Here is a 10,000-nt window from a genome sequence, read left to right as displayed (position 1 = left end):
GCCAGAGACAAAGTCCAATTGGTTAACCATTTCTCTTGAAAACACTTTGCCTCTCTGCCAGAGACTAAGTCCAATTGGTTATCCATTTCTCGTGAAAACACTCTGCCTCTCTGCCAGAGACTAAGTCCAATTGGTTAACCATTTCTCAGGAAAACACTTTGCCTCTCTGCCAGAGACTAAGTCCAATTGGTTAACCATTTCTCGTGAAAACACTTTGTCTCTCCGCCAGAGACTAAGTCCAATTGGTTAATCATTTCTCAAGGCCACAATTTGCCTGCCGTTCAGAGACCAAGTCCAATTGGTTAACCATTTCTCTTGAAATCACTTTGCCTCTCTGCCAGAGACTAAGTCCAATTGGTTAACCATTTCTCTTGAAAACACTTTGCCTCTCTGCCAGAGACGAAGTCCATTTGGTTAACCATTTCTCTTGAAAACACTTTGTCTCTCCGCCAGAGACTAAGTCCAATTGGTTAACCATTTCTCGTGAAAACACTTTGTCTCTCCGCCAGAGACTAAGTCCAATTGGTTAACCATTTCTCTGGAAAACACTTTGCCTCTCTGCCAGAGACGAAGTCCATTTGGTTAACCATTTCTCTTGAAAACACTTTGTCTCTCCGCCAGAGACTAAGTCCAATTGGTTAACCATTTCTCGTGAAAACACTTTGTCTCTCCGCCAGAGACTAAGTCCAATTGGTTAACCATTTCTCTGGAAAACACTTTGCCTCTCTGCCAGAGACTAAGTCCAATTGGTTAACCATTTCTCAGGAAAACACTTTGCCTCTCTGCCAGAGACTAAGTCCAATTGGTTAACCATTTCTCGTGAGAACACTTTGCCTCTCTGCCAGAGACTAAGTCCAATTGGTTCACCATTTCTCTTGAAAACACTTTGTCTCTCCGCCAGAGACTAAGTCCAATTGGTTAACCATTTCTCTGGAAAACACTTTGCCTCTCTGCCAGAGACTAAGTCCAATTGGTTAACCATTTCTCAGGAAAACACTTTGCCTCTCTGCCAGAGACTAAGTCCAATTGGTTAACCATTTCTCGTGAAAACACTTTGTCTCTCCGCCAGAGACTAAGTCCAATTGGTTAATCATTTCTCAAGGCCACAATTTGCCTGCCGTTCAGAGACCAAGTCCAATTGGTTAACCATTTCTCTTGAAAACACTTTGCCTCTCTGCCAGAGACTAAGTCCATTTGGTTAACCATTTCTCTTGAAAACACTTTGTCTCTCCGCCAGAGACTAAGTCCAATTGGTTAACCATTTCTCGTGAAAACACTTTGTCTCTCCGCCAGAGACTAAGTCCAATTGGTTAACCATTTCTCTGGAAAACACTTTGCCTCTCTGCCAGAGACTAAGTCCAATTGGTTAACCATTTCTCAGGAAAACACTTTGCCTCTCTGCCAGAGACTAAGTCCAATTGGTTAACCATTTCTCGTGAGAACACTTTGCCTCTCTGCCAGAGACTAAGTCCAATTGGTTCACCATTTCTCTTGAAAACACTTTGTCTCTCCGCCAGAGACTAAGTCCAATTGGTTAACCATTTCTCTGGAAAACACTTTGCCTCTCTGCCAGAGACTAAGTCCAATTGGTTAACCATTTCTCTTGAAAACACTTTGCCTCTCTGCCAGAGACTAAGTCCAATTGGTTAACCATTTCTCGTGAAAACACTTTGCCTCTCTGCCAGAGACTAAGTCCAATTGGTTAACCATTTCTCAGTGGCACACCGAGGGCAATCTGTAACGTCTCGCGGGCCCGGGGGCCCCTTTGCACGGCCTGCCAATGCAATCCGAGGCGCACTGTCCTTCGTTTGGTTAACCATTTCTCAGGGGCACACCGAGGGCACCCTGCACTGTCTCGCGGGCCCGGAGGCCACTTTGCACGGCCTGCCAATGCAATCCGAGGTGCTTCGCCCTTGGCCGCCTTCCCGGCCGGCTTCGGGACGTTTCGGGGGCTCTCACCGGGGCAAATCCGGTCCCCCGGGCGATTAGGAGGCCTCCCCGGGCAGGCCCGGGCTTCAGGCCGCCGCTTTTCCATCCCGGCCGAAAGAGGCGAAAAATGCCGAAAATGGCCAAAAATGGCCGCCGGCAGGGCCTGTCGGTCGGTTTGGCGGCAGCCTGGGTCGGTCCCTGCAGACCTGGAGGCTCGAGAAGGTTTTTGGCGATGTCGACCGATTCTCGATTTGCCACCTCCTACTATTCTGCAGGTACCCCGCCAACCTCCCCTGCCAACAATTCCAACCGTAAGGTCGGGCGGTAGTCCTACCGTCCAGGAGGCCCCAAAGCCCGCAAAACGCCATTTTGCCCTTTCCTCATCGGGACTTCCGAGGGGAACTCATTAACCAGCTCCAGGAGTGGCATGCCAGAAAATGCAACTTGACCCGTCGCCGGGCAGATTCGCTACTCTCTGCGGGAATACCCCCACCGGGTGCCGGGTAAAGGCCTCGGATCTGACCTCATGGACTTCCGTCTGTGCACGGATTTTGCTCTCGCGGGCCCAAGAGCCACTTTGCCCGGCCTGCCAATGCAACCCGAGGTCCATTGTCCTCATTGGTTAACCATTTCTCGTGAAAACACTTTGCCTCTCTGCCAGAGACGAAGTCCAATTGGTTAACCATTTCTCGTGAAAACACTTTGTCTCTCCGCCAGAGACTAAGTCCAATTGGTTAACCATTTCTCAGGGGCTCACCGAGGGCAATCTGTAACGTCTCGCGGGCCCGGGGGCCCCTTTGCATGGCCTGCCAATGCAATCCGAGGCGCACTGTCCTTCGTTTGGTTAACCATTTCTCAGGGGCACACCGAGGGCACCCTGCATTGTCTCGCGGGCCCGGAGGCCACTTTGCACGGCCTGCCAATGCAATCCGAGGTGCTTCGTCCTTGGCCGCCTTCCCGGCCGGCTTCGGGACGTTTCCGGGGCTCTCACCGGGGCAAATCCGGTCCCCCGGGCGATTAGGAGGCCTCCCCGGGCAGGCCCGGGCTTCAGGCCGCCGCTTTTCCATCCCGGCCGAAAGAGGCGAAAAATGCCGAAAATGGCCAAAAATGGCCGCCGGCAGGGCCTGTCGGTCGGTTTGGCGGCAGCCTGGGTCGGTCCCTGCAGACCTGGAGGCTCGAGAAGGTTTTTGGCGATGTCGACCGATTCTCGATTTGCCACCTCCTACTATTCTGCAGGTACCCCGCCAACCTCCCCTGCCGACAATTCCAACCGTAAGGTCGGGCGGTAGTCCTACCGACGAAGAGGCCCCAAAGCCCGCAAAACGCCATTTTGCCCTTTCCTCATCGGGACTTCCGAGGGGAACTCATGAACCAGCTCCAGGAGTGGCATGCCAGAAATTGCAACTTGACCCGTCGCCGGGCGCACTCGCTGCTCTTTGCGGGAATACCCCCACCGGGCGCCGGGTAAGAGCCTCGGATCTGACCTCATGGGCTTCCGTCCTCGCACGGATTTTGCTCTCCCGGGCCCAGGGGCCACTTTCCCCGGCCTTGCGAAGGCAATCGGAGGTGCTTCGCCCTCGAAACCGCCTTCCCGGCCGGCTTCGGGACGTTTCCGGGGCAAATCCGGTCCCGCGGGCGAAGGGGAGCCTTCCCCGGGCACGCCCGGGCTTCAGGCCGCCGCTTTCCGTGACCTACCGAAAGACGCGAAAAATGCCGAAAATGGCCAAAAATGGCCGCCCGGCACGGCCTCGCGGTCGGTTTGGGGGCAGCCTGGGTCGGTCCCTGCAGACCTGGAGGCTCGAGAAGGCACTTGGCGATGTCGACCGATTCTCGATTTGCCACCTCCTACTATTCTGCAGGTACCCCGCCAACCTCCCCAGCCAACAAATCGCAAATGCCGATCGGCGGGTGACCGTCCGGTAGTCATGCCGACGAAGAGGCACCTAGGCCCCGCAAACGCTTCCAAATCCGACCCCATCCCGGACCGGTTCTTTTTTAAAAAAGGCTCCCAGGATTCCGGATTTTTTCCTGCCGCACTCGGGACCACCCGACGGACACGAAACCGGGAACCTTTCCCCGGTCCGACCCTCCTCGGCCCGGCCAGCCGACGCCGAAGCGGCCGACTGGTTAATGATTTCACCCTGCTCCGACGTGACGCGTTTTCCAACCGCGCATGCGCGGCTCTGCCACCCGAACCGCCCCCTCACGTGGGGGCTCTGGGTCCGCCCCCCGGCAGCCATTTCCTCCTGCCGGTCCGTTATTTTACGCCGTTTTTCGCCCTCCAGCCCTGCCGGAATGCTGCCTGCTCGCTGGTTAACCATTTCGCTCCCTGCACTTCGGCTTCTGCCCTGCTGGGGAAGCCCGCTGCTGCCTCTAACCGTACTCACGGGCGGGCGGCTCTCCTGCGCGGCCTCCGGCCACGCCCCCTCACCTGGTTTGCTGGGAACCCGCCCCCGGCAGCCTGTTACTCGTGCCGGTTCGGTCTTATCGGCCCTTTTTGCACCTTCCCTGCCTGCTGGCATGCTTCGGCTCACCGGTCAACCGGTTCCCCGTTCTCCACTTAGACTTTTGAGCTGCGGGGCTGGTCTGCCGCGAACTGCACCCGTATTACGGGGCGGGCGGCTCTACTGCCCGTACGGCTGCCCTGCCTGTTAACTGGTTAACCGTTTCCCCGTCCACTACTTCGTCCCTGGACCTGCCGGTGTGTTCTGCAGCTAACTGCACCCGTATTACGGGGCGGGACGCTCCGCTTACCGGCCGGCTGCCATGCCTGCTTAACTGGTCAACCATTTACTCACATATACTTAGCCCCTGGAGCTGCTGGGCTGGTCGGCGACCTAACTGCACCCTTGTTGCCGGGAGGTCGGCACTAATTGCCGGCCGGCCGGCTGCCCTGCCTGCTAACTGGTAAACCCTTTACCCACATGTACTTAGCCCCTGGATACTGATGGGCTGTTCTGCACCTAACTGCACCCTGATTAGCGGGCGGGCGGCTTTAATTGCCGGCCGGCTGCTCTGCCTGCTAACTGGTTAACCATTGACCCACATGTACTTAGCCCCTGGAAACAGAGGGGCTGTTCTGCACCTAACTGCACCCTTATTAGCGGGCGGACAGGCGGCCGGCTCTAATTACCGGCCGGCCGGCTGCCCTGCCTGCTAACTGGTTAACCATTTACCCACATGTACTTAGCCCCTGGAAACTGATGGGCTGTTCTGCACCTAACTGCACCCTTATTAGCGGGCGGACAGGCGGCCGGCTCTAATTACCGGCCGGCCGGCTGCCCTGCCTGCTAACTGGTTCACCATTTACCCACATGTCCTTAGCCCCTGGAAGCTGATGGGCTGTTCTGCACCTAACTGCACCCTTATTAGCGGGCGGGCGGCTGTAATTACCGGCCGGCTGCCCTGCCTGCTAACTGGTTAACCATTTACCCACATGTACTTAGCCCCTGGAAACTGATGGGCTGTCCTGCACCTAACTGCACCCTTATTAGCGGGCGGACAGGCGGCCGGCTCTAATTACCGGCCGGCCGGCTGCCCTGCCTTGCTAGCTGGTTAACCATTTACCCACATGTACTTAGCCCCTGGAAACTGATGGGCTGTTCTGCACCTAACTGCACCCTTATTAGTGGGCGGACAGGCGGCCGGCTCTAATTACCGGCCGGCCGGCTGCCCTGCCTGCTAACTGGTTAACCATTTACCCACATGTACTTAGCCCCTGGAAACTGATGGGCTGTCCTGCACCTAACTGCACCCTGATTAGCGGGCGGGCGGCTCTAATTGCCGGCCGGCTGCTCTGCCTGCTAACTGGTTCACCATTGACCCACATGTACTTAGCCCCTGGAAACTGATGGGCTGTCCTGCACCTAACTGCACCCTTATTAGCGGGCGGACAGGCGGCCGGCTGTAATTCCCGGCCGGCTGCGCTGCCTGCTAACTGGTTAACCATTTACCCACATGTACTTAGCCCCTGGAAACTGATGGGCTGTTCTGCAACTCACTGCACCCTTACTGGCGGGCGGACAGGCGGCCGGCTCTAATTACCGGCCGGCCAGCTGCCCTGCCTTGCTAACTGGTTAACCATTTACCCACATGTACTTAGCCCTGGAAACTGATGGGCTGTTCTGCACCTAACTGCACCCTTATTAGCGGGCGGGCGGCTGTAATTACCGGCCGGCTGCCCTGCCTGCTAACTGGTTAACCTTTTACCCACATGTACTTAGCCCCTGGAAACTGATGGGCTGTTCTGCACCTAACTGCACCCTTACTAGCGGGCGGACAGGCGGCCGGCTCTAATTACCGGCCGGCCGGCTGCCCTGCCTTGCTAACTGGTTAACCATTTACCCACATGTACTTAGCCCCTGGAAACTGATGGGCTGTCCTGCACCTAACTGCACCCTTACTAGCGGGCGGGCGGCTGTAATTAGCGGCCGGCTGCCCTGCCTGCTAACTGGTTCATCATTTACCCACATGTACTTAGCCCTGGAGCTGCTGGGCTGGTCGGCACCTAACTGCAGCCCTATGGCCGGGAGGTCGGCTCTAATTACCGGCCGGCTGCCCTGCCTGCTAACTGGTTAATCATTTACCCACATGTACTTAGCCCCTGGAGCTGCTGGGCTGGTCGGCACCTAACTGCACCCGTAATGGCCGGGAGGTCGGCTCTAATTACCGGCCGGCTGCCCTGCCTGCTAACTGGTTAACCATTTACCCACATGTACTTAGCCCCTGGAGCTGATGGGCTGTTCTGCACCGAACTGCACCCTGATTAGCGGGCGGGCGGCTCTAATTGCCGGCCGGCTGCCCTGCCTGCTAACTGGTTAACCATTTACCCGCATGTACTTAGCCCCTGGAGCTGCTGGGCTGGCCGGCACCTAACTGCACCCTTATCACCGGGCGGGCGGCTCTAATTACCGGCCGGCCGGCTGCCCTGCCTGCTAACTGGTTCACCATTTACCCACATGTACATAGCCCCTGGAGCTGCTGGGCTGGCCGGCACCTAACTGCACCCTTATCACCGGGCGGGCGGCTCTAATTACCGGCCGGCCGGCTGCCCTGCCTGCTAACTGGTTAACCATTTACCCACATGTACTTAGCCCCTGGAAAATGATGGGCTGTTCTGCACCTATCTGCACCCTGATTAGCGGGCGGGCGGCTCTAATTGCCGGCCGGCTGCTCTGCCTGCTGACTGGTTAACCATTTACCCACATGTCCTTAGCCCCTGGAAGCTGATGGGCTGTTCTGCACCTAACTGCACCCTGATTAGCGGGCGGGCGGCTGTAATTGCCGGCCGGCTGCATTGCCTGCTAACTGGTTAACCATTGACCCACATGTACTTAGCCCCTGGAAACAGAGGGGCTGTTCTGCACCTAACTGCACCCTTATTAGCGGGCGGACAGGCGGACGGCTCTAATTACCGGCCGGCCGGCTGCCCTGCCTGCTAACTGGTTAACCATTTACCCACATGTACTTAGCCCCTTGAAACTGATGGGCTGTTCTGCACCATACTGCACCCTTATTAGCGGGCGGACAGGCGGCCGGCTCTAATTACCGGCCGGCCGGCTGCCCTGCCTGCTAACTGGTTCACCATTTACCCACATGTCCTTAGCCCCTGGAAGCTGATGGGCTGTTCTGCACCAAACTGCACCCTTATTAGCGGGCGGGCGGGCGGCTCTAATTACCGGCCGGCTGCTCTGCCTGCTAACTGGTTAACCATTGACCCACATGTACTTAGCCCCTGGAGCTGATGGGCTGTTCTGCACCTAACTGCACCTTGATTAGCGGGCGGGCGGCTCTAATTGCCGGCCGGCTGCTCTGCCTGCTAACTGGTTCACCATTTACCCACATGTACTTAGCCCCTGGAAACTGATGGGCTGTTCTGCACCTAACTGCACCTTGATTAGCGGGCGGGCGGCTCTAATTGCCGGCCGGCTGCTCTGCCTGCTAACTGGTTCACCATTTACCCACATGTACTTAGCCCCTGGAAACTGATGGGCTGTTCTGCACCTAACTGCACCCTGATTCGCGGGCGGGCGGCTCTAATTGCCGGCCGGCTGCTCTGCCTGCTAACTGGTTAACCATTTACCCACATGTACTTAGCCCCTGGAAACTGATGGGCTGTTCTGCACCTAACTGCACCCTGATTAGCGGGCGGGCGGCTCTAATTGCCGGCCGGCTGCTCTGCCTGCTAACTGGTTAACCATTTACCCACATGTACTTAGCCCCTGGAAACTGATGGGCTGTTCTGCACCTAACTGCACCCTTATTAGCGGGCGGGCGGCTGTAATTACCGGCCGGCTGCCCTGCCTGCTAACTGGTTCATCATTTACCCACATGTACTTAGCCCCTGGAGCCGCTGGGCTGGTCTGCACCTAACTGCACCCTTATTAGCGGGCGGACAGGCGGCCGGCTCTAATTACCGGCCGGCCGGCTGCCCTGCCTGCTAACTGGTTCACCATTTACCCACATGTCCTTAGCCCCTGGAAGCTGATGGGCTGTTCTGCACCTAACTGCACCCTTATTAGCGGGCGGGCGGCTGTAATTACCGGCCGGCTGCCCTGCCTGCTAACTGGTTAACCATTTACCCACATGTACTTAGCCCCTGGAGCTGCTGGGCCTGTCGGCACCTAACTGCACCCTTATCACCGGGCGGGCGGCTCCAATTACCGGCCGGCTGCCCTGCTTGCTAACTGGTTAACCATTTCACCTTCTGCACTTTGCCTACCTTACCCTTCGCCGAACCCTAACCCTGGCCCTAACACACGCTCTAAACCCTGCACTTAAACGTAACCCTAACCCTCACCCTAACCCTAACACTCGCCCTAACTCTAACCCTAACCCTAACCCTAACCCTACCCTTAAACCTTACCCTAACCCTTTGCCCGTCCCCGACCCCAACACTAACCCTATTCCCTCACCTTCTCCCCGTCACCGACCCCCAACCCCGACCCCAACACTAACACTCACCATGCAGGCTACAAATGCGCCGCCTTCGCAACCCTTCACCCGCCGGCACACTCTTACAACCGCACCAACCACAAGCCTCCTCCGGGCCCATACCTTCCAGAAGGAAAATGCCCCTCACTCAACACCGACCCCAATCCACTCTGCGCAGCCGGCAATGGCGACCCCCGGTGCGGCCACCGCGGCCTCGTCCACCCCGCTCCCTCCCGAGGCCTACCACGCCCTCGCTAAGCCCGTGCCTTACAAGCCGACAATCCCTTCATGCTCACCGCTTCCGACAACCACCGGCCAGCCGGCCAAGCCCTTGAAATCCAGCCCTTCCGCCAGCACCGACTCAAATCCAACCTCCCACCCCTTCCAAGAGCTACTCCAGGTCGGCCTCGCCCTTCAGATTGCTCCCCTTAGGCGTATATTAAGCCCGGCCCCACTGACTAGAGCCAAGCCGCGCGGAAAAGTGAGGGGTGAAATCATTAACCAATCCCGCCTGGCGAAAGGGGAAATCATTAACCAGTCCCACCTGGGGACAGGGGAAATCATTAACCGATCCCGCCTGAGGTAAGGGGATCTCATTAACCAATTAGGCCCAGACGACAGGGGAAATCATGAACCAGGCCGCATGACGGCAACTCATTAACCGAGTACTCTGTCGACCGAGAAATGGTTAACCGATGTCTTTATTCGCTACCCCGGCGGACAAATGATTAACCACCGGCAGCGGCAGATGAAGGGTGAACTGATTAACCGATCACGCCTGTGGAGAGGGCCAACTCATTAACCACGTCGACTCAGAAGGCAAATCATTAACCAGACACTTTGTCGTTTTTTCCCCCCCAAGTGCCGTGATAAATCATTAACCAGTGGCACTTGGGAGGGAGGGAGGAGAAGAGAGACGGACGTGTACCTGCAGCCGAACACCTGGCCAGGGTGACGACTCCAGGTACCACTCCTGCCCTTAGACGGAATGGGCACCGTGCGTCCGCCGAGGACCCCCGAACTGCAACTGGCCAGGAAGCAGAAGGGGATGCCTCGCACGGGGCAAAGTGCCATTCCGAGGAAGGACGCGGCGTGGTCCGGAGAGGAGGTGAGCCCTTGTCCTCACGCGAGGAGCACC

Source organism: Cetorhinus maximus, unplaced genomic scaffold (genome assembly GCF_964194155.1).
Source record: "Cetorhinus maximus unplaced genomic scaffold, sCetMax3.hap1.1 HAP1_SCAFFOLD_3545, whole genome shotgun sequence".
Classification (NCBI taxonomy): domain Eukaryota; kingdom Metazoa; phylum Chordata; class Chondrichthyes; order Lamniformes; family Cetorhinidae; genus Cetorhinus; species Cetorhinus maximus.
Note: the sequence above shows the minus strand (reverse complement) of the source record.